General features: G+C 36.6%; 1 pseudogene; it reads right to left on the bottom strand.

The window, feature by feature from the left end:
• Positions 1-307: 307 nt before the first annotated feature.
• On the bottom strand, positions 308-24,957 carry LOC144434230 (G-protein coupled receptor 54-like; annotated as a pseudogene).
• Between the last annotated feature and the right edge of the window lie 1,796 nt (positions 24,958-26,753).

Below are 26,753 nucleotides of genomic sequence, written 5' to 3'. Positions count from 1 at the left end.
CGCAAAGGACTGTGGGATTATCTGTGGTTATCGTAATACCTAATCTGGAGCTAATGATAAAATTAACCTCCCACAATTGTCAGGGTGACTATAAATTAATTATTTGTGGTTACAAATAATGTATCAACATTGTTTACAATACTAATTGATCAGTATTTATTGTCACATTTCCCATGATGCAACATTCAACATGGCGGGTTTGCAAGTTCCCTATTGAAGCGTTTCATTTTATCATCCGAACGTTCTTTCGTGCAATGTGATGTTCTGATTTGATTCCGAAATGTGAAATGCATATACATTGTTTGTTTTATGCCTGCGATGGTAAAACGGCCAGGCCCGTCTTTTGTTGGCGTGTAACGGTCGCGCCTGTGGATCCAGTGTCACCCGCTCCCAATGTCACGGCTTGACCGACAACCGCTACCGTAGATTGATGCTTCTTAAAACACCTAGGGAATGCCTTTTTGAAACATTTTCTGAAGTTGTCTCCCATGAAGGCGTACACGAATGGATTCATACTTGAATTCGAGTATGACAAACAGTTTGCAAAGATGTAGAAGGCGAAATGTATATCGTTGTTCCTATCAAATCCGCCTCCCGGAACGTTCAACCAAATTATGATTGCATGGATAGGCAGCCAGCAGATGAAGAAAAGTCCCACTACAGTCATGACCATTCGTGTTATTTTTTTCTTCTGTCGCAAACTCTGTGCATGTAATTCCGTCTCTTCCCCTGGCACGACTTGACTCCACAATCGACGCAACATCATGGTGGAGCAGACGGTTATGATGATAATGGGTAAAACATAGGAGGAGACTATGGTGTAACCAGACCATCCGATCATCCAGTTAAACGTGGGCCAAATTGAAATGCAGAAAGGACGAACACCATACCAGTGGAAATACTGCACTTCCCTGTACAGAGCCACCGGGATGGCAATCAACGCTGAACCTGGAAAGAGAAATTAAACAAAATTATAAAAAAAATATCACAGAGTGGACGAGCGACGTGAATCGTCTGGACGTTACCCTTTGATAATCGTACACAACCGAGAAAATTGCTATATTTCGATCAAACTTTGTTGCTATCAAATTGTCAAGTGTTAAAAGTGCGGGAATATGGAAAATACAATAATCAGCTACTAACTTTGTTTGTTTTCAGTTATAAAGTCTCTGAAAATTAAAAAAGCCACACTGTGGCCCAGAAAGTTATCACAGAATAGTAACGTTACGAAGACTGACTACACATAACTTTAAATGCATATTTTGTTTGCGAAAGGTGACTTTTGCGTTTTAGGAAATGGAACAACTAAAGAGTTAAAACAAACACAGAAAAAATTACATCATTTACATATCATTTACATATCATTTACATCTCATGAACACTTTCTGTCAATAGTTATGAACACTTTCAGTAGTCTAGAGTTATGAAAATTGCAGCGAGTATGTGTTTCTATGGTAACATATAAAGACTTTCTTTCATTAGTCTAGAGTTATGAACATTTCACAGTGAGTATATGGTTTCTATGGTAACATATGAACACTTTCTTTCATTAGTCTAGAGTTATGAACATTTCAGTGAGTAGATATTTCCATATGGTGACGTGTGAGCACTTGGTTTCATTAATCTAGAGTCATTAACATTTCAGGGGTATATGCTTCCATGAGTTGGAAGCACGTGAGTGCTTTGTGTTTATTAAAAGCCTGTCGTCTGAGGAATTGTTACTATTCTTGCTGTGATTAGTCTATAGTTAGGAAAATTGTAGTGAGTAGATATTTCCTTGGTAACGTATGAGTGCTACATTTTCTTTTTAAATGCTGGTTGTCAGAGGAATTGTTACCATTCGTGCTTACAAGTTTGAGGTCTTTTCCGAAATTTAAATTACATAGTTATGTGTGGTTTCTATGGAATTAGCCAATTTATACTAATAACGCACAACACATGTTTAAATTTCACTAACCGGTTTACTATAAAGGTTTCCCAAACGAAGCTCTAAAAAGCTTTGCAATTCTTAACCCTGACATAGACCCATAACGGCACAACGTCTATTCACACTCCCCTAACTTCCTGTGGTGCATTCAATCCTTTGAAGCCTTTGTAAACCTATGGGATTAAAGAAACTACATAGCAATGGATAGCTTTGACTTAGGAACAATCTTGCCCAATGTCTTTTTTAGCTATTCAGAGACAAACAGCTGCATGGGAAGCTCGAACCGGCAACTTCCAGATCACAGTACAGGCCGACCGCTCTAACCATTCAAACATCACATAACTCTAAAACTTTGAAATATTCTGTACCGTGTTGAGTGAAATAACATACTTTTTTCAGCTGCCGAATACTTGGAATTTCGATGAAGTTATTTTTTTTTTCAACGATGCAACACTCACATTAGTACTATGGCGCTGGTATTATACAGAGGCCCGTTAACGTCGCGAGTTGTATTCCCCACTACCGGTAATTCAAAAATTCCATTTTAGCACACGCTGCCGAAGCAAAGTTGTACCTAAATTTAATATGGATAAATAAAATGCGGTCCATAAAAGAATGCGTTGAAAATAAGGTGTAGCAAGTAACACACTGGAGCAGAGTATAGCACACAAAGTCTACATGACTGACAAGGTGTGCGGGTCGTTTAACAGGTCATATCTACCGCTCCTTTAACTTCAGAAATTCTGTTAAAGGTTGCATTATAGTGATAACTTGACAATGTTGTTTGTATTACCACTGTAACCACATCTCTCATTTTCACACGTACGCTCACATTCATATTCAATCCAGACCAAAGTGGTCGGTTGTCAAGGCCAACGTAACATGTAGATTCCCATCACCTTTCTCATCCATCATCGTTAGTTTTATAACAGTGAAGGGGAATGAAAGAATTGTAGTTCTACATCGTTATTGCACATCTATGGAGACCACTATATCATAAAGCAAAACTCAAACAGGTGTTACAATGTTGGAAGTCTTAGAATCAACATGAAACCTCTCCCCTAAACACAATTGTCATATCCGTTCACACATTCACATTCCAACACTGCTCAAAGCGCTTTTAATACATCTTTTATAATTATTACCCCTGGAACGGCCCTATAACGGGCCAACATCCATTCGCACTTCCCCAACTCCCCGAGGAGTGATACAATCCATTATAGCCTCTGTAAGCGTACTGAATTAAAACATTCACATTGCCACCTCTAAGGTCCACAATTCTGCTTCTGACTCTGAGTTGACTCCCGGGTTTGACTTGTTAGGCACACTTGTGGTTCAAGTCTTGCCCAATGACCTGTACATCCATTCAGTGAGAACTGACAGCGTTGTGGCATAGACCGACAACTTTCATGTTCCAAGCTGACCACTCTTAACATTTGACCATCACAACCTCTAAGCATGGCCAATGCTGGGAGAAATTATGTCTTGTGATGAGTGGTTTTTATCGCATATATTGTCGGTCGTCCCAAAATACTTGCACTTTTGCAAGTGCATTTTTATAGAATTTCGATTCATTTCAGTTTAATTAAAACTCTGTTTTAACAACACTTGAAAGTTCATATCAATAATGTGGTAGAGCACTGATATGTGGTACAGTAAATGCTCATCTCCCAACATATACATCCATCGTCGTTAGTTTTATACCAAGCACCAAGAATATAAGGTAAAACTCGCTATAAATCACTATATCGTACATTTATTGAGATCATGATATCCCCAGACAAATCACAAACAGCTGTTAGAAGTATTACAACAAAAAGAACACGTACAAAAGTAGATATCGGAAACCTTCGCCCTATACATTTTGATGACAACGATTTTGACGACATCCGGTCCGGATATTTATTACATGTGCACATTTCGCTTGTACAATTTGCAATACCATAAATCATTCCCACGCATCCCCAGTACACAATGGTTAGGTTGGGTTATAAATAATTGCAAATTTAAAGGCAATTTATTGCCCTACTAAATGCTATTTTATTATAATTAATGTATCATTATGCTTTTACTTTTTTGTTTGTTCCACATGATTTATTGTTGGCAACACGCTGGACGAAACAGAACATAACATTTACTAGTGCAGTATTATGCCAATATGTCTCGCACAAATTATATAAGTTATATATGGATATACATATATACATTTGTAGTTTGACATGCCAAATTTAAATGATATAAAATGATGGGTTTGCAACGGCGCGTTCCGCTCATTCGCCACTCCAAGTGAACTTAGTGATGCACGTTTTTGTTTTAAATTCCGATTGGAATAGATTACATTTAGAAGAAACTTCATAAATCCAAATCTACTTTGAACATTGTTATCCCCTCAGTGGCACAACTCTAAATAAGACTCGGTACGTCGGCACGTTTCAATGGAGAGTTATTATAATATTATGTCTGGCCTACATGAGTGTCTATAGCAAATCCGACTGCAAACAGGATTGAATATGCCAAAGTTATATATGAATGAATAACATGCTGATCACAGGAAAACGCGGAACAGCAGCATTTCGATGGAAAGGAACCGCCCTCTTTAAAGGCCAATTCAAGTTCAAAATTTAGATTAAAATTTAGGCGTGAACACAGTGCAACTGTTGGTTTGCTTATCTACTTATAGGTAAACTCACGAACAAAATAGTGATCCGGTATGTAATCCTTATGGTCTAAGAAATTCTGGCCTATGATTACATAAATAAAATGCATTTTTATGTGAACACTATACTCATGGTAAGTAAGGAGGAAGGCGGTGAAAAGCCGTGAGTGGACATCAATTAAAATGAAATAGAACAAAATTAGATCGGTTAGATCAAAAGAGTTTTACGTGATTTTTTTACTGTCTAAAACATGGATTATCATGTTTTAAAATGACACTGAGAGATGTATTTAATTTCCGACTAAAATGTACGTGTAATATGACCTCTGTGGTTTTACTGGGTGGTAGGAATTGTGATGACGTCACTCGATATCGTCAAAGGTACGACCGGATTACAACTAATGCGAAGCGACGAGTGTTTATTGAACGAAATGACGAGTCTTCAGGTATAGGATTCTCCTATCAAGTAGATCAAAACACTACGTTCGGTTCGCTTTCTTTTCAAAGCCTTCAAAATGTGCAAATATTTAAGAAGCTAATGACTTGGTTATTTGCTCGATAAGCATGAAAATGCACTTACGTGAACATAGGGAAATGATATCAAATAAAAAAAGCCCTGACGTACATGTTAAGATTTGCAAATAGACGTAGACACACGTACACCATCGAACATTCACGCATGCACTCATCACACATACGTACGTACGTACAAACAAACAAACAAACAAACAAACAAACACGTACACACATGTCGGTAATTAGCATTCGTATCATGACAGATTGAGATTGAAAATTTAGATCAATAAATAAATTTCGAATTATATAGTTTTTCAACAATATTGAAAGCGCAAATCGTATCGTTCCATTTATTTAACAGCATTTTGATCTTTTATATCTTTCTTAGCTTCTGTACGAATAGTACAGTTTTCAAACTGCAATTTTCAGCCAATTATATTTAGGAAGTGTCATAAGTTACTGGGGCGCACGCACACGATTTTATCTAGAAGGCACTTCAAGAAGCCGCTTTTGACTTAAATGATGTTATTACACCTCGACCTTCTTACACAAGCTGTCATTGGTCAGAATCGAATCACATGACCTACTTTAAATAGACTGTTGCCAGCGCGGTGATATTGCCCGTGCGTGCACAGACTTATGCCCTGCACTATTGCCTGCGGGGTTTATTTCGACCGTTGCAGATCTATTCTGCGCATGTTTTCCAGTTTTATGCGCTCGAGATGGCAAACTAACTATAGTAAGTTACACAAGCTTATATTTTGCAGAAATTTGAATAAATACAATTACAGATTAGCTGTGGGGCACTCCAGCTCCTACAGATAATGCATGTCATGTCCGTATTCGATGCTTAACTGCAAGTACACTTTGGAAATGCACCTTGAAAGGGAAACTTTTCCATCATTGACGAATGATGATGAATGAAGAGTAGCTATGTGAATGATTGGACGAATGATGAGTGGACGGTGAAATAAAATTGATGACACATGCGCTCGGGAAATATCAAAATGTCATGCCTGCCCTCGGGCTGGCACTCTTTACCAAATTAAACTTTTGATGATGCCCTCGCTTTCGGCTTGGGCATCATCAAAATCTTCAAAAAGAGTGCCAACCCTTGTGCAGGCACTAAATTGTGACATTGCCCTCGGTGGCACGTGTTATTATTTAATTACGGTGAACGCTTGATGATAACACATATCTTCATATGGCGGGATCTTACATCAGCACCATAAACGGAATGAACGACGAGATTTGATCGTGTGGGGAACTACATCGACAGGTGTGGGGATTGTGAATGGCTGGAGAGAACGTGTCCCGAAAATTATCTGTAATATTTCAGCCCTGCCTCTAATGAAATTATTCCCCAAGTAAAACAAAGAACAATGGAAAAGAATTATTTATTGACGATTTTACTATTGTGACACAACTCAACAACACTGTCGGATGGGACAAGGGAGATTCAAACACAAAACGCTTTGTTTATTTGAATTCACAGTGAGATAGAATGTAACCTTTCATGTGGGTGCGTACTATCAGTTCCTGTATTTTGCATTATGTAATTCGTAACAAAAACTACTGTGAGATGTAAAAAAACAAAAACAAAAACATAGTGCCCCTTAATTTAAACTCAGTCTATAGTCACTTTGTTTTTGTAGTAGTACAAATTTCGCACAGTTTATAGTACACCGTGCCATAAATATGCCAGTACATGAAATCGTATCCGCTTTTGCTGTAATTCTGAAAAGGACTCATTAATATCCTTTACGAAATTCCCCCTTTGACTTGTAGCCATTGTGCAAAAACGTTAACTTCGAATTCATTAGAAGAGACGTCATTGATCAAAATATTTCAGTGTAATAATCAAAGTCCTGTATTACATCATGTTGTCGATATGAATATATGACATGGTGGCAAGCAAGACCTGATTTTAACAGTTTATCAAACGTTTAATAATATGTAGAATTTTCTTATTTGCATCTTCGGTAATAAGGAATGGAGAGGCTAGTGATGATCAGTAGCGTTGGTCATGTGTACGTCTATTAAAGCCAAATGGATGAACGACTTATTGTCGCCGCACTGTATCGACAACACACTCTATAAATTGCTGTAAAGCTGAAGGAAGTCAGATGAGATGACGTCATCCTGTAATATAGACGAAATTAGTTTGGAAGGTTTGCCGTTGTATTTTGCATCAGAGGTAAAACTGCTTGAGGCAGTATCTCTTACCTAAGAAATGATGTTGGACAGGGTTGGCAACGCACACCATCAAGTCAATTACAAGTGAAACAAGATCCTTTTTTTCTGTACGAAGTAACGTTCAGGACTCGGTACATTAAGTGGGGTCAAAAAAGGAACAAAATTCCCTACTTGCATTTCATTTACGTACGAAAGTCTATTTGTTCCAAGTGATTGATTTCTGAGAGTACGCCAAGTTTTTACGGTTATTAGAGTTTTCAAGGAGGTCGAATAAGTACATCTTCAAACGATAAGGCTTGAGTGGCCCATGAATTAACAATCTGGGAAAGATTTGACGGAAATAATTGTTTCACATCAAAGGGAGTTAGGACTAAACAATGCTATTTTCGATCGAATGGTGAAATGCTTTTAATAGGTTGTGTTATTAGTATCGCACTACTACAATCAGTGGCTGAGAAATTAGTTTATGTTACACGCGACAATATCATTCCCTCATTACTCTCTGATCGACCACTCGTGCTTTAATATATATATATATATATATATATATATATATATATATATATATATATATATATATATATATATATATATATATATATATATATATATATTCTCTTATTCAATATAATGAAATTACGGCAAAATATAGCCAAAGCCCTACAGGTGATTGCATCCACTACGGTACTACCGGCAAGTGTCTTCTTGATGATCATTAACTCATGAACGGAAACCCACCACAGAGCTGTTTGCATCACAGTAAACATGTTTTTTTTCCTACAGTCCAGTAACCTTCGATTCAATCGCCTGAAACGTTTTAGTACGATTTACAACTTGCTAATATTAAAGTTATCTATCATCATGTTTACGAGGCACATGTAAAATAGCATGTTCTGTTACAATACTTGTTTTTTTCTCCAAACATGTAATTAGTTGGTTTTTTCCTTTCACAGGATGCCATTTCTGGCCATTCAGCTCACCACGTATTGAAATTAATGTACCCATGGGACCTTTAACAAGCTGGGTGCCATGATTGCGAGGAAAATCTAAACGATTTGCCCTGAAGAATAGTTGATAGGCATAAGTATAAATTTAAGGCAAATTCCCATTATTATACTGTCTTGTTGTTTTACTAAGATGTGTAGAATTCTGTTGGGGATGTTTGTGTTCGGTTCTTCAACCAAGGTTAGTAATTTTAACTGTTGCAATTGTTGATTGAATGAATCGACCGTTCGACTTAAACAACAGTAGCACTGGTGTGTTGGATACTAAGAACTCTCCAATATCAAATGTGACCAAATTCCAACTTTCCTTTTAGTTTTTGTCAATTTATATATACATTTAAATTTGTTTCAAAGTAAAATCTAGAATCAACACATGATCATGATAAGTTGAATTGCAACTCTCAGGGGAAGCACAGACACCCAATTTTGAAAGACACTTTAACATGATTGAAGGTGGGGTTAAAATCAACCGTGTGGTTTAGCTAAATAAAGCGTAGGTGAAAGAGGAATCTCTGGCGGAGAGTGAATTTAGTTCCTCGCACTCAGTCCAGGTGATCCGGTACCTAATTTGTGATCTGATGGGAAATAAACTGGTTGGATGGAAAACTGATAGCAGAACAAATCATCTCTGCAGGATCGGTTTGAAAGGAATATCTTCTGATCAACAGACCGAGGCAATATGAGAAGACAAGATTGGTACTGAGAGCATGCAGGAACCCAATAATTACTATCATTTCCCTCGACTCAATCGTTTCTTCGCTTCGTGGCGTCTTATAGTTTTCCTCTTTCTGAGAAAGATGCATGACTTGCAAACCATGAAGAATATTAGTGTTATTAAAGAAAGTGTTCATTTCGTAATTGCATGTAGGAAACATAACACAACAGGGTAGATCTCGTGATTACTGTACATGTAGTCAATTTATCGGTCGGGGACATAGACGTTTTATAATTACTCCCACTTTCCCTTATCACTTCCCAGACCTTTCTGTCTTCTTAATCTACAGGAATGACTCAGTATATGCCGAAGACTTAGTAGTTGGCAGGTGGATACACGTGGAGTTACTCTCAGAAGAGTATAATCATTTCTTTTGTAAGTGAATTTTTTTTCAATTATATACACAATGCCATCACCATTGGGAGGAAGTGATATCTTAGCAATCGAGCTGTGACTTATTTTAGAATGCCGGTCTGCAAAATCTGCCATGCCGTATGCCTATTGGTAGTAACTAGAGCCTTTGGAGAGGATATAATTTCGATACCGCATTCATGCAGCTATCGTGCTTGGGGAACTCAACTCAACGTTGGCGTAATGTTGCTGGGTAACAACTCGTCACAATACCTATGCAGTTCCTGTTATCAGTAAACCCGTGAATATTGAGGACAGATAACAAGACATCTTTGCAGTCGGTGACAAAAATAAAATTCATCTCAGATTGTTGATACAGGTCATGTAACCCCCCCCCCCAAAAAAAAAATAAAAAAAAAAAATAAAAAAATAAAACAACCCAAATAAATATAAAAAAAACAACCCAAAAACAGGACAGTATATCTGAGATACTTAATAAAAAGTGAGACTATTTTCCGTCCCAGACATCTTCGTCGAGTCATTTTTTCACTGCTTTAGTAGACTTAATATAACTATAGTACGTTAGTTTGAAATCTACTTTGAACGTACACCGTATTCATATCACAAGAATGTCCTCTTTTGTATTTGGTTTCATCTGAAACATCATTAGTTCAGTGATGAGTTTCTTCTGAATCAACACAATTACTTACACTAAAGTGTCAGTTGACATTTCTATACGATTCCATGTATCGTTAATTTCCCCTCATTATTGATGTTCTTAAAATGCATAGATGTGAGATTTCAGTTAGTGGAAATCAAGTTTGTATTCAATTACAACAGACATTTCCCCAACATCCTTTCTTTACCCCTATAATTCAGCCAACAGAAATATAACCAAACCGCAATTCATTCAAATTGGTAATGTTAGGCATGCACTTGACGAAGATTCCTGCCGCGATGGTTCCTATGCTGTCTGTACATCTGTCTGTCTGTCTGTCTGTCTGTCTGTCTGTCTGTCTGTCTGTCTGTCTGTCTGTCTGTCTACCTGCCTAGCCTGCTTTTCTGTCTGTCTGTCTGTCTGTCTGTCTGTCTGTCTGTCTGTCTGTCTGTCTTTCTGTCTGTCTGTCTACGTCTGTCTGTCTGTCTGTCTGCCTGTCTGACTATTGTTTTCTTTTATTTGTTTGTGCACTTGTATGTTTTTGATTTACTTTAGTAAAAAAATTAATTTAAGTGTTTCTTGGCATCATTCTGTGTTTCTAGAGCTGTTTTTAATTCTTTTATTTTTTCTTTGCCTTCATTCCGGCAATCCATTCCATTCCATTCCATTTTGTTTGGCATTTACTTGAATGAAAGAATTAACTGACGACGATGCCTACAGAATGTAAAGTGTGTGTATAATTAATTACCAATGAGTCTAGAGTTAACACCACCTAGTTTATGCATATACCAAAGAATGATACTGTACAGGTCACGAAATCGTCATGTATATTGTTTTTCGTTAACTTCGAATTCAATGGACGTTAAGACCCGTTTCCATGGGAACTACAGTACTGTAATAGTAAAGCCAGAAGATGAACTGGTCTATCCTTTTCTGACTTGCAAATATAGCAGCAAATGCGACATAGGAAGACGTTGACGTACCGAAACAGATTTATATGTAGTGTGTTTCAATTCAGTCCTCCTTCACATAGTTTTTTTTTTTCATTTTTTTCTTAGAAAATCAGCTGAACGGCATCGATTTAACATTTAATGTCCCTAGTCGACCCCCAGTCATTACTGTATAATACGTACTATACAGCCTCATTGGAATGCGTAACAATAACTGACTATACAACATTGCAAAATTACGTTACATGGAAAGTTCAGTAAGATCATATGTTTAAATCATACGAAATATTGCAATTATTGAGGACGACTGAAATGTCGAAATTGCAAATCCTTTTTTTTGTTGAATATTACTTTCATTGCCTCTAAGATTATTCGTTGCTTGCAAGGGGTAAGCATCTGATACAATGACGTCATCATTCTAGGTTTCTACCAATAAAATGATCATATGATACCTTTTCAGAAAACATTGAATGTAAAATAAAAAAATGGTTTGTCACGTTTTCGGAGCATAAATAAAACATCATAAACATCAAAGAAATAGTAACACCGAACTGACATTGGTAATTGTATTGCAGATATTAAATACTACTACTACTACTACTACTACTACTACTACTACTACTACTACTACTACTACTACTACTACTACTACTACTACCACCACCACTACTACTACTACTACTTCTACTACTACTACTACTACTACTACTACTACTACTACTACTACTACTACTACTACTACTACCAACGCATATGTTACCATTCACAAGCCACGTTATTGTCTTTGAACAGAAAACATGGAATATATACCCGGGTCGTCCTACGTCACAAAACCCATGTCTACGTCACTGGTTCTACGATGCTCGGAACATGAATCAAAGCGTTCCAAATTGCCATTATTTTCCCCCAATTTCTTCACAAATTATGCTGGCGAAGGTAGGAATATATTATAATCACTCGCCAATATATTTCTTCATTCAGCTGGAAAATACTCATGAACAAAAGGTTTGGAACTGCACCTCTAGCTACTCGTACTGACAAGGCCCCTTAGGTCATTCGTAATTCCCTTGACTGAACGAGGAAATATTAGGTGAATAATATAATTATACCACGCACAAGCCAAATTGAAAGCGGTCGAACAAACAATTGGGTTTATAGTCTGGTCGTGCTACGTCATGGCAACGCTCATCTACATATTCAGTGATTCTGCGGTCCTTAAAATTGTTCAAAATCGTTATTATTTTTCACGAATCTATATTAAATATGCTTGGTGAGGTTATATATTTTTCATCAATATGTTTTCTTCATTCAGCCTCATTATACTCGTAATAACCTAAGGGTTTTATTACTTCTCGTCTATGGCTCAGAATGATTAGACCCCTTTTATAGCCACTCGTATTCTCCTTGGTTGAACGAAGGAAACTATCAGAGGGAATACTGCCTAGTTACTTAGTTGGGTCGTACAATAAGCTTAATGGATAAATTGATTGACAGTGTATTTCTAAACTAAGTAGAACATCACGAACATAATCTAAAGGAGAAAAATAATAGAACTTGACAATATAATTAAATCAAAATTACATGTACCGTTGTAAAACGAGATTTAGAAACGCGGTCAAAGATAAGGCATACTGAAACATCGCGACGTATTTACGTATTATCAGCGTCGTGATATTTGTCTCAGGACTGTTGTCATGGATATTGGTCTGTAATAACCAATCACAACTTGTTACGTTTATTAGGTAAGATGAATATCACTTTATCTTCCACTGGCCTTTAGTCTAAGACTCAGTGAAAAACCCGCGCGCGCGCGTGTGTGTGTGTGTGTGTGTGTGTCTGTGTGTGTGTGTGTGTTTGTGTGTGTGTGTGTGTGTGTTATATGTGAATCTTTATTCAACCAGATATAAATAAATAGAACAAAGTTGAATATAAACTCAAGTATTACAAACCTACAATTCAAAACAAACAAAATAGAACAAAAGAATACTGTTGTTGTTGTTGTTGTTGTTGTTGTTGTTGTTTTTTAGGGGGTGTCGATTTTCAATAACTTCCATTATTGTTGATACATCCAGCAAACTATAGCTACTACTACTTACATATCCATATTGCTGCACTGACCGACAAGGCAACTCTTGGCGTTCTGGTTTTCAGTGACTTTAATGGATGTGCTATGGCGTAGTATCGGTCGACACTCATCGCTGTCAATGTTATACACGTTGCTTGCAGCGTGACCTATATAAGGAAAGAAATATTATGTTACGATACTGTAAAAAAACTGTTTGTGCACCGAAATGAGTTGGTATATCAGGTTTTGTCTTCCTTTAATTTCGTTTAATGATGTGAAGGGAAACTTTACACTCTCGCCAATATCGATTTGTGGTTATCAATGCCGTGAGCATGTTCGCCTTGAAAGAAAAACACGGAAAAGAATCTTTCACTGTTAATAGGATATACTTCTAAATAATGAAAGGTGTATCACTGCTAGAGTCGGCGCATAAGAGGGTTACTAGGTGCCTGTACTAAGGGGATGGGGTGGGGGTTATGTGTGGCATGTGTATCATCCATAATCAATATAAAAGACCGTGCGTGGCAACTTCCCAAGGGAAGTTACGGGACTAAACAGGAAACACAAATTGTACCAATTTAGGAAAAAAGGAACATAATACATGTACATAACGAAGAATTGGGGCCCACGCCATAAATAGATGCAACATTGAGTACCATAATTTCCTGAACTAGCGTTCTAAAATTACTGAGTAAATTGAGTGTTTTAATGCTTGAACCAATTTTCAGTTGATAATTCGGTAAAGTTACTTCGATAGATGGCTAATACTGTCCTGAAACCACTAAACACGATTATATGCGAATTCTGCCGACCGACTCAGAGATAACAGAGGGCTTAGGGAATGTAAACTGAGAAATTCAATTTGGCATTTGTATCTGGCTGCTGAAATCACATCATCATGAGATCCGTTCACCTCCGGGGTATTATGCATTGACGTTGTAACCGATTACATGGCACTTGTCGACTGGAAAATAGTAGTGAATTTTAATGATGTTGGTTTGGCGTCGCTTAGCGCCGTCATATCCTTATAATAAGGATTCAAAGGACCAGTCTTTAGCTAGGGACCAACTTTTTCGATCTGGATCGGGAATAAGATATGTTTGCATTATGTGTTAATTTGTTTATAAATCAAAACATTCAGTAGAAATTGTGAAGTGCTACTATAATAGGTAAAGCAACATAATCATACAATTATTGTAGACCTCGATGGTAAGAATTCACACAAATGACCTAAATGAAACTAAAGATATTCGTGTGCAATATGTTTTAATTTTCGTCTATGCCAAAAGTTAGCATGATTGGACGGTATAGCAGAGATATTCCAACATGTGATATCCGAGACTGAAAATTATGAATTACCATGGCGTGTACCATGACAGGAAAGTGAGAATTTTATATTCGATGTAAATTCAAGATGGTTTTGTTTGTAAATTTATTGTACTATTTATTGGGAAGAGAAAGTTAATTCCTACATTGCATATGTAACTGTCCGTTCATAGTATTGATGATAAAGGTTGGTTACGTTGAAGAATTTTTTTTTTGAGAGTGACCAGATGTTGGTGTGAACACTGATACCTTCTCATGTTAGAAACTATAAGCCTGCCATCGTACAGTTGTCATTTTTCAATATTTTAGTTTGAGGAATTTCATGATGCAATTGTTTCTCAAAATGTTACATTTATCATAATGAAAGTGCTCATTGTCACATTTCAATGCTTTAAGTTAACGTAGTACTAAAATTAAGTGCCTTCAGATTTTTACTGTATTTGACTTGATTCAAGGAAACTCCAAGCCATTCTGGGGTCATAGTCAATAAAAAAAACACGAGTCACCACACAGATTTTTGAAATAGAAGTCAAAATATGATATCAAAATTATACCATTTCGGAATTCAATATGGCTGCCGAAGAGTACTGGAAGGAAAGATTGCCGGTTTCTTTGAAAACAAGACGATGAACCCAAACTTTTCTTTTAAATTATTTTTCCAATACAAGGGACAAGCTATGGCAACTTTGATTTCCAGAGAAATTGGTCCCTGAGGCACATTCTACCTTATTAACCAACGTCGCAACGAGTAAGTAGTAAGCAGCACCCATCAATCATACATAATAATTGCGATCTGAAGAGTTTCATGTGTATTTTCTCTTAAAGAGTCAGTTTCCTGTTCTTTAGTACAGAGTATGGTGATTTACTAACTATTATTTGCATCATTTCTTAATTATATCTAAAAGTTTTGGTCCTACATGTCTACATTGAACAATTAATTATAATCCGTTTATTCTATCCAGTGTTTGCCTTCTGGCTTTGATTGAGAACCGATATAAAAAGGCCAGTGAACTGTAGACGATTTAATCATATGTTTTAGAATTGAACATCGCGTCAGAATTTCAATTTCATATAATGGCAGTCCTACTGTAAATGGGGGAAATACATTCCGTCATTTCAACTCTGCGTGAGATAAAATGAACCTGTATGACACGTTAATGAAATACCTAGGAGAAGGTATACAAGAAGAATGTCTCAATACATTGCTTTTGTATTTCAAAGGAACTCACTATAAAGGGTAATAAGTGGATCTCGGACGATATGTCGATTCACTACTTGTAGGTATGCTGTACTTTGAATTGTAAACTCTCTATAGCAGTTGTATGATTTTAAATTCATGTTCTCTCCCCCCCCCCCTTCTCCATGCTACAAATTCGGTTTTTTTTTTGTGTTTTTAAAAAAAAAATATATTTGTGTAGATTTGATTAACAAGTGATTTGTAGTAAAATAAACATGACAGGGATACAGTAAGCATATAGAGTTGCCCCGGGCACAACATTGCGTACATTAGGTTTGGGTTCTATTTCCGTAGTGTTTAGCTCTATAACTCAAACAACATGTCATTGAACGCTGTCAAAGTTTTGTTTGATATAAGTTTGCAATTTATAGGCATTCAAAAACAGTATGTAAAAAAACAAGACATCACATATTTCGTGGGCAAAGAAAAGTATGGTGAAAATAAGACCTAGGTGACAATGTTGTGTATGGCAGCTTGAATTTCCAGCATTTCCAGATTGCCCACTATAACATTTATGTATCCCTGGTTGTGTGTTTAAGGTTAAACAACGGTATCACTATGCCACCGGCCGTTTACCATCTTCTATCATAAACTCAATGTAGTACTTCACTTTGTAAATTTACGATTCTCCCGCCTCGCTGAAATCATTCGGTTCACGAAGCCTTACACCCAATTGTAGGAATCTGTTTCAAGCGTTTTGTACCTTTTGCATTTTTTGTCTTGAATATAGAATATTCACGTACGAATCGGTGCCCATCGCTTTCCTTTTTTGTAAAATACATCAATTGATAATTAAATGGGAAAGAATCGGCCGGTTGTATATCCAGTGAGTCAAAATATTAATTGTTCTCTCAAACATTTTCGGTATTGTCAGACGTTATCAATTTTAGCTGAAAGGTCGATGCTTTATCGTTATGTGATATCAATACACCAATGATGAATAGTTCTCATTTGCATGCTAATATAAAACCTATGGCAACTGATTCATTTTTGATATTATCGATGCTCGGCTACAATAGTCTGAATGGCGAACGCCTTGAGGGAAGATCATAACTTGATTGCCTGATGAGTCAAATGTTATTAAATATGCTATACATCGTTAAAGCTCTTGTCGGATATCATGCATTATGAACGAGGATGAGTGCTATTCGAATCATAGCTAATCTTTAACACACAGGTCTACATTCTGAGATTCTGTCAGAGTTTTCAAGTAGGCCCTTCGATCCAGTGTGGCTCTGAACACTCGACTTAAAAAAAGTAGGTATCCAGAAAAAAAGGTCATGGTGCATATTTTGCTGTAAATACATACGTGCCGTTGACCGTACTAATTGAAATCAACATTATCAGTACAGATAAAATAATTTCAAACCATTCATAACATATTATATATATATATATATATATATATATATATATATATATATATATATATATATATATATATATATAAAACTCGGAGTTTCACGCATAGTGCGATCGTCAGACAACGAGTTGTCTGACGATCGCACTATGCGTGAAACTCCGAGTTACAACCAAGAAAGAGTTCCAGTACTACCAAAACTATTACGCTCTGCCACTGCGGTATATATATATATATATATATATATATATATATATATATATATATATATATATATATATATATATATATATATATATATATATATATATATATATATATGGAACTCGGAGTTTCACGCATAGTGCGATCGTCAGACAACGAGTTGTCTGACGATCGCACTATGCGTGAAACTCCGAGTTACAACCAAGAAAGAGTTCCAGTACTACCAAAACTATTACGCTCTGCCACTGCGGTATAGAGCACTGTCTTAGCAGATTGATACTCACCGAGTTATATATATATATATATATATATATATATATATATATATATATATATATATATATATATATATATATATATATATATATATATATATATATATATATATATATATATATATAATATATCTTGCCCTTTTTGCATTAAGAAAGGATCAGTGCCCCCTCCCCTTATGTATTTATCATTCTCACATTTGTGACTGCAATACTGCTTCTAACTAATCATTCTGTGCAGCATCCCTTACACTGTCGACAAGACCTTTATTCTGTTTTCTAATCAGATGTTCCATTTGAATTAGTTTCAAATATCCAGAATAACCTTGCTAAAGTTGCCATACATTATGATTTCAATTCAAACTCATAGCAGGTCAACAAAGTAATCATACGATCATTCGTTTGGTCTTTGTGCAAAAGTTCTTTTATAATCGACAGAAGAGTGTATGCCTACATGACGTATACAGAGGCAGTTGATTAAGACTTTGATGTTTTTTATAGTATCTTCAAGGCCAGGGCTTCAATCCCAGGTTCTCGCACTTCTTATCTTATCAGTGGAGTCACATGAGGATTACATACAAATATTGTATTCTGTTCTGGTCCAACTTTTTTCTATAGCTGCGTTAGACAATTTTTTCTTCACACCTAATGTTGAATTCTTTTTCAAAGTTGGCCTTTTACGGGTGGACAGCTTTATAATGTCGTTCTGCGAAGAGGTATGATCACCTGTAAACTTTATTTGTAACTTGTTCTTAAGATAATACGTTTGTATGAATTGGAGTGGGTAGAATAGTTACACCACCAGCTGCTAACCCTCCCATGCCCTGCCAAAGTGAAATAATAGTTTTTAGAAACTATAATTTAAGTAATCTTGGTCTCTAGCATGTTATATGATTTATTGATATTATACCTAAAACATATGATATTTTATTATACTCAAACCACTAATTTAATTATCATATCCCTGAATAAAATGCACCCTAAGGCTTATTACCTTGCCTATCAATAGTCACTGCGACACGTCCATAAAACACCAAAACGTTGCTCGTAGCCTCCACATATTTTCAAAAAATATTTCATTACTACGCCAATAAGTTTCGATCAGTCAGCTCTTAGGCTATGCTACTCTTGAAATACTTCTAAGAGCACGACCAGATGATAATTAAGTATATACTTTGAGTGCCTTTTATACAGATGTTGGCTCATTCCTTCTGCGGGCATATACAATCGTGTGAATATGTGATTTTGAGAAAGAAGTATCCCGCCGGGCCTGCATTATCAGCGGTATGTTACTTGAGTGTGATCTACCTTGGAAGGATGTCTTACTGTTTTGGGGGTTATTCAAGCGCTGTGTGAACAAACTGCAATGATCGATACACTATGTCTAAATCCAAGAGCTTTGAAATTGTCACTCGTTCTCGATAGCTAGAATGATAAATGAAAGAGGGTCCAATAAAGTTCAGATATTTTCCTTTTGAGAACGAACTCGGGGGGGGGGGGGTAGCTGGTGAAGTTATTTTTGTAGCATATAATATCGTTAACAACCATTTTTGAAAAGAAAGCCAAATACGGTAAATTGACCCTGAGATGACAACAGTCATTCAAATCATATTGCGCATGTCATATTTTTTCAACTTATTCCCTAAATAACTTTAGATTTTTAAATATCAAGCCATGAATATATAGTCGTTAATCCTTCAAGTCGCTTGATGGAAATGTGTATACCGTGTTTTTTTTGACTGATATCCTCATTCTATTTGAAATCTTAAAATGTATTCAGGCCAAGCGAGATTGAACCTATTGCAATGCCCTCTGACTTGTCACAGTTCGATCATTATTGATTTCACTACGGCAATGCAGCATCAATATTTTCTATATGACCATATGGGAAAAAGAACGGTTGTGCATGCAATCTTGGAGAAAGATGTATATGTATCGTTTTAGTTGAGTGTACACTACGTGAGGAAAGATACCACAGAGTTAGGTTCTATTTCCCAAGAGGATATCATTATGTCGTCACATTGTACAAGTTGTCCACACTTCCTTTCTTAGTAGTATGTTTCATGTTGATATTCCATGCATGACTGTGCTATGCAGCAGGTTGATTTTTATACAACGGAAACCTCTTCCAGGTTATTTTTGTAGACCAATACATTGTTTTCTTGACATCTACGCTTCTGCTAGATGTATGACGAGCGAAGGAAATGTCTCCTAGAGTAATAGCTGATTCAGGATGAGTAGTTTAGTGATAACGTCGATGATTAAGAAAGCTTCAAGTTGAAATTGGACGGGGTTGTTTACGACTTAACGCATACGGACAACTGTCAGTCAGGATTTATCGTTCCAAGAATCACTAGGACAGTGCAGTATAGTTACTTTAGAACGGTAAATTGGAAACGAGTGCGATGTTTCGATCCGTCTAACTACGGACCTTGATCACGCAATGATTTCATTGTTCAGCCTTGAATTCTCTCCGAACTTGCGAAATAATGTGTCAGTAAATTTCAGAGTTTTGAAATCTCACGACGTAAGTTTGTACCACCAGCCTAGCAACACCCTGCGTACATTGTTCGTGCACCCTAAGGACAAAACACCGAACGAACAACTCTAGCTGTGGCACAATTTACTATATCACATGTGATCAGGACAGACCAATTCAAAGTACACATACAAAGGGATAGGGTCACCGGAGTTGGAGACCGACCGATCACAATGTGTCCAGGCATACCAGGACTGGTTAAAACGTAAAGTAAAGGAAGCTATCTACATCAGACAGAGGATACCCATCATGAACAAGGATACAAGGATAGGGTTGTCGGAGGCCAAGTGGTTAAACCACTTGCCTCTTACCACTGCGGCCAGGGTTCGAATTGAAACCATTCACGGTTTGATTAAAATTTATCACGCTGTAAGTAAGAAGAGTGTCGTTCAGTTTGGACCGAACAGCCCGGGTATTCTGGTTTCCTCTTGCATTAACACTGAACCCATGATTTGGCCCTCACTGGACTTCTTGGGAGACAAGTGTTTATAAATTATACTTAAAGAACTAGTATCCAGTATAAATAAGAGAGATTATTATACCAACTACCATTAATGTACGGAAATATCATTCCGCCAGTTCGGAAAGAAACATTAATTAAACAATAATGTACGCCCTCCCAGCCCATAATGGACGAAAGCAAACTTTGAACGACATAATGGGCGAGGCGACAGCCGAGCCCATTATGGAGTGCAAAGTTTGCTTGAGTCCATTATGGACTGGGAGGACGTACATTATTGTTATTATTTTATAGTTTTGCCAATTCCAGTGAATTTGTAGACCGAGAAACGCAAAACAACGTATAATACACACAGCGCTAAACATCGTCTGCCATGTTCGGCCCGGAAGCTGAATACTAATCATAGCGACACACGTACGTACACGTATGTGTACACACATATACACTCCAATGAACTGCTGTGAACACAAATTTGTTTCATGAATGCGTTGTATTTTCAAACAGTGGAAATGACAATCATAAGTATCAACATGCATTTCGAAAAAATACCTAGTCGTATGACGAAACAGAACAAATAAACTTGTATTGTTATGCTCGTTCCGGGGCCGCGATGCCCAATAACGGAGTACATTATCAGTAATAATGTACAGCGATGACGTCACAAAATTCACTGGAATTGGTAATGCTATGATATAATGCTGAATAATGAAATCATTGCGTGATCAAGATCCGTTGCGTAGTAGACGAATCGAAACGTCATCGTATTCGTTTCCAATTTATCGTTCCAAAGTAACTAATATTGTATTGTCCAAACTATAAATCTGTTCAGATTTATGAGCTGTTCATTAATTTCGAATTAAATCGTCAGAAGATATCTTTTTGCCATTTCTTGTAAATTTTGAATGTCACGCTCATAGTTTCTAGATTCTAGTCCCTCACTTTTACAGTTAATGTGAATAGTAAGGTACAGAGAATACTGAGATCCACAACCAGTGTCATTTAAACTACGAAAATTTAAGTTACAATATAGTTACTGTATAATTCAAATCTTCATGTAAGTACATCCCACTACGAGTTCGATTTTATATCGCGAGGTTCTTTGCTTCGGGCATTTTTCTTTTACGCCCCTTAAAGAACTCATTTCCTCTCTTTAGAAACATAAACGGAAAGTACATATACAACCCATATTTTCCTGTATTTAGTTGCCGTTTGATTTTAATCACATTTTTTTCGAAGGCTTTTAAAACATACTTTTGATTACATTTGGCTTCAAGGTGATATTTAACATAGCCTGGTGGCGTATATGTTTATGTAAAAGATTATAGTTCTATAAAGGCTTATGGATTAACTGCAGCCAAGCTTGAATTGGTTCACCCTGAAGTTGTTGTAGAACAAAAGTTTCACATTGTTTGACCGCCTGGCACATCTATTACATGACGAAACGTTAACTAGACAAGCTAAATCTGTGTGACGTCAGCAATACTCGACCGTGTTTTTAGTGGCCATCAGATATACAATTAAAGTTTGTTTGCACTTGATTTATAGATATACTGACACGTTTAACCTCAATCACGAGTCACCTCTTTTTTTTATATCACATCTCATCAAATTATTAGTGATTTAAGAAGAATCCTTCCATCTCATCTATATTAATATTCAGTAATTTGAGAAAAAAACGTTATCCTTAAAGGATGACTTAGCTTATCTCTCTGGTTCAAGTGATTGTATTTTTTTTAATATCACAGTTATCCTTGCTTGAGGTATCTTACCTAGCTATATCACATTGCACTGTCAAGAACACTTTAGGTTCGTAATGGTGATGTCACCAGGGCATAAGCATTGACCATTTCAATGATCATTACTGTTATCATTATTATCAATCTGAGCATTCGTATTGTCTTTATCTACAATGCCAATGTCATCATGCAAGTTAGAGCAATAATGGTCCCCCATACATAACACGAGAATGATTACCTGAACTCCACATGATACTTCAAATGTGAAGATGTTTTCTCTAATATTCTACTGGTAACATAAACAGCAGAGGAAATGTATCGATGGTATTGCAGTGCATTTGACAGCATGGCATTTTATAGTCAGATGTTAAAAAGCAGTACGCCATCTACGTATATTCGTCAATGCCTCCTTAAAGAACCCTTCGTGGCGATGGAATGACACGACATAGCCCAGGTCCAGTCAAGTTCACTTACGACATACCAATTTGCTTGAACAGAATATGATCTTTGAATAAAACTAACTATTCTTGAACTATTAATGTTCCAAAGGAAAGACGGAAGGCAGCTGAAGGTACTTCAAGTTTCCTATGCAATATATGTGTCCAGCTGCCTCTTGTGCGCATGACGCAATTGTGTGCAATTACAAAAAACATAACGTTATCTCTGGATAATTGATATTACATTGCAGTACTTATCATGGACATCATAAAATTCCCTCGTATTTCTCAACTACTGGTCGCATAGCAACGACAGCTATCTAACTTATAAAATGAAATCTAAAGAATCTGCAGATACGTTATTAAATGTTCTGATAAGTTGTTTTCTCAAAGTTGAAAAATTATTTTTAAAAATCGCATTATTAGTTACCAATAAATTTACAATCCTTACGGTTGTCATAATTCCATTATTGGTTGCAAGATAAATCATATAATATAAAGTACAAGTATAGCGTTACTTCAAATCTCATTGTACATCTCTTTGTTGTTATTGCATACAATAGATCCAGAGAAATTCTCGTGTATTGACTAATCAAATTGTAAACATGGGTTTTCAATCAATTTACGTTTCCCTAATCAAGTTAAGATGGAGTGGAATACTCAGCCAATGAACAGACGATAACAAAACGTTGGAAAGGAATAAACAGACAATCAAACCAAATTAAGAATCAAATTGCGAACGGTCTGGCTTTATTTCTAATAGTGATACATCGTCGTGAATTATCTGCTGTTAAATGTTGAAGTCAATCATGAAGTCTACTTGTGTTTGAACAGTCGAGCTTGAAAATTGCTTTTAAAAGCAGGACAGCTCGAGCTTCAAATAGCAGAACTGCCGACACGTGCAACCCCGTAGATAGCTTTTGTCATAACAGATTAGCATGATTCTGTCCGGTCAGGAGTATCTCGCAAACTGAATTTCAGAACTCGTTAAGTAGAGTTCACAGTAACTTCAATTCCTAGTATTCCGTACAGTATACTAAACATTTAACAGCAGATAATTCACGACGATGAAATATATCGTAACATTTTAAAACAATCCAAACCAAATAATTCGATTCAAAATCTATGTAGATATTGATAGATGTTATTGATTACTACAAGCAACAATATGATTTGACTAGTCTCATTTATTTGGTTTGTTTAATTTGCTTACGAAATATTAGTCTATGAAGTCACACAGATTGAATAGCAAAACACTGTACTCGTCCCTGTCTTAAAAAACAAACTATATATTTGCTAGCGTGGCACTAGTACTTTATAGCTGGGGAACTGATACATATACGTCGATGCATCATGTTACCTTAGTTCTACTTCTTCTGCTAATTGTATCGATAATTGAAAAAAAAGAAAATTTGAAAGAAATGTCAATCCTAACGATGATTCTACAGTCTTCCGGAATTGCCGCAATTATTCTAGAGTCTAGTTTTTATGAATATCTTCATAAATGTCAAAGTGTCGTATCCAATAAAAAGTTGTAACAGAGACGTATCTCATAAGAATAGACATTTACTGGAGTATTTTCTTCTCTGAAGTGATGTCACAGAAACTGATACGATACATACGTTGCTGCGATGTTTGATGTCCCCTTTTTCCTGTACGGATTTGTAATAGTGCGATGGGTCTCTTGATCTGTTTATTTCAATTACTGCAAGGCTAATGTGTTTGCATTAAGATTCTGACGGTGATTTTCTGTGAGTCATGAATTTGATGTTATCTTTTGCCGTAACTTTAAACGATAATTGTCTGGAGTAGTGGCGTACATCCACGTAACTCCCCAAGCTCTACTGATCAGGAAGAAAACATGTACACCAAATCCCAGTATCTGATTCTTAAACTAGATTAGTTAAGACAGTGACTTTTGCTTATTTCCTTTTCAATTAACTCGGTAACATAAAGATTGTGAAGGTGCCATTCAACTGTGTATGTTGTGTCGCAAATGTTTTATACTTATCCTAACAGATCTATGACGAGAAGTCTGTGTGCTATGGAATAAAAAAACAAACTGTTGTTAATGAATGTCAAACAACGAATAAGAGACGATACTTACATGAATTAGATAGAATGTGAATTTACACATGAAGTCGCCAAAGACCCATTCGGATACATGGTTTGTAGAAGTGAAAGGTACGGCACACGACAGAAAAGCAAAATCGGTAATTGCCAGGTTCAAAATGTAGTAATTGGTCACGGTACGCATCTGTTTGTTCTTGAGAATCACATAGATAACCAAGCCATTCCCTATAATGCCGATCAGACATATGACACCGAAGGCCAGAGGTATGAGCCATACTTCTGGTAGAAGTGGCAATTCTCCATCATAATACGACTCGTTGTAATCGCTGTCCAGAGAACTTTCGGCTGCTATAGGCATTTGAGAAGCGACGGCAGTGGTTGTAGACATTTTTCTCCCAGTCTTCTCTTTCCGTCTTTCAACAACTTGATTTCTAGGGAGACAAGCAAGTGGTAAAATACAGTCAGCCTTGAAGACAGACCCTGTTCACATCTAACGGGAACACAAATACTTCTAACCTGTACATTGGAAATATTCATCAATAGTATGATTGTGTTTGATAGGTGATCGTGTACCGTATGCAAAAGATCACGTGAACAAAATTTGCATAACTAGGTGTGGTTGTCAGGGCGACGTGGGCAATGCAAAATCTAAATTCTACATACAATGAACGATGTAAAGAACATTTAGGAATAGATATGCTTATTTAATGTTTAAATGCAACTGGCTTAAATATATAATAATGCACAATTCATCAAAGGATTACTTAGTTCCGATCAAGCAGAACATTACTTAATCTTAAGTCTTAGAGGACGTATTATTCATAAAACGTCACAAAACGAAAGAGGATTCCAATTTATAGACAAAACCTCAAGTTATGTAAATTTTGCAGTGGGATTCAAATGTCCGCGAATTTCAGTGACGTGTGTCGTAAAAGCGTTGGTTTATTATGAATAACGATACAATACCATGGAGGCGCGCAGGCAATCACTATGATAGAATGACACCGGTATATGAATCATCTTCTGTCCATTAACATCACCATAATATACATGTACTTTGTCAATATGAAGTGTGCACTACATCAAGTCCCGATAATTGCAATCACACTATACGGATCGTGATAACAGTTCCAGTTGATGTAAGATACACATTTGTATAACTTTAGAACAAATAAAGACTTTTACTCTTACACTGAATACGTTAAGACCTAGGTCTGTTTTGAATTTGTGTCTATTTGAACAAAGAGAAGACATATTTTTGTCATATTTGCGTGGTAGTAGAATAAGTGATCGAAAGTCCTTTTAATCACTAGAGATTTTGTCAATTTGATCGATTAATTGACATAACATACGACATGTATCTATTGAATGTTCGGTTACAGTACTGTACATGTACGCAGTAACCCATGGTGATCAATCACATGACCGTCACGTGTTGGTATGGATATTGAGACTAAATTGACTGACTGACTGACTGACAGACTGACTGACTGACTGACTGCACTGACTGACCTGACTGACTGACTGACTGACTGACTGACTGACTGACTGACTGACTGACTGACTGACTGACTGACTCACTCACGCACTCACTCACTCACTCACTCACTCACTCACTCACCCATCCACCCATCCACCCACCCACCCACCCTTTCTCCCACCCACCCATCCACCCACCCACTCACTCACTCACTCACTCACTCACTCGCTAGCTCACTCACTCACTCACTCACTCACTCACTCACTCACTCACTCACTCAATCGCTCGCTCGCTCGCTCACTCACTCACTCACTCACTCACTCACTCACTCACTCACTCACTCACTCACTCACTCACTCACTCACTCACTCACTCACTCACTCAATCAATCAATCAATCAATCAATCAATCAATCAATCAATCAATCAATCAATCAATCAATCAATCAATCGCTCACTCACTCAATCAATCAATCGCCGATTGATGGTTGGTTGGTTGGTTGGTTGATTGATTGATTATCATATCAGTATTCAATATAATTATATCACTCTACTTTACCAGTTGAAAAAGACTATATCAAAATAAAATAAC

Source organism: Glandiceps talaboti, chromosome 4, assembly GCF_964340395.1.
Source record: "Glandiceps talaboti chromosome 4, keGlaTala1.1, whole genome shotgun sequence".
NCBI lineage: Eukaryota > Metazoa > Hemichordata > Enteropneusta > Spengelidae > Glandiceps > Glandiceps talaboti.
Note: the sequence above shows the minus strand (reverse complement) of the source record. Positions and strands in the feature narration are given on the sequence as shown.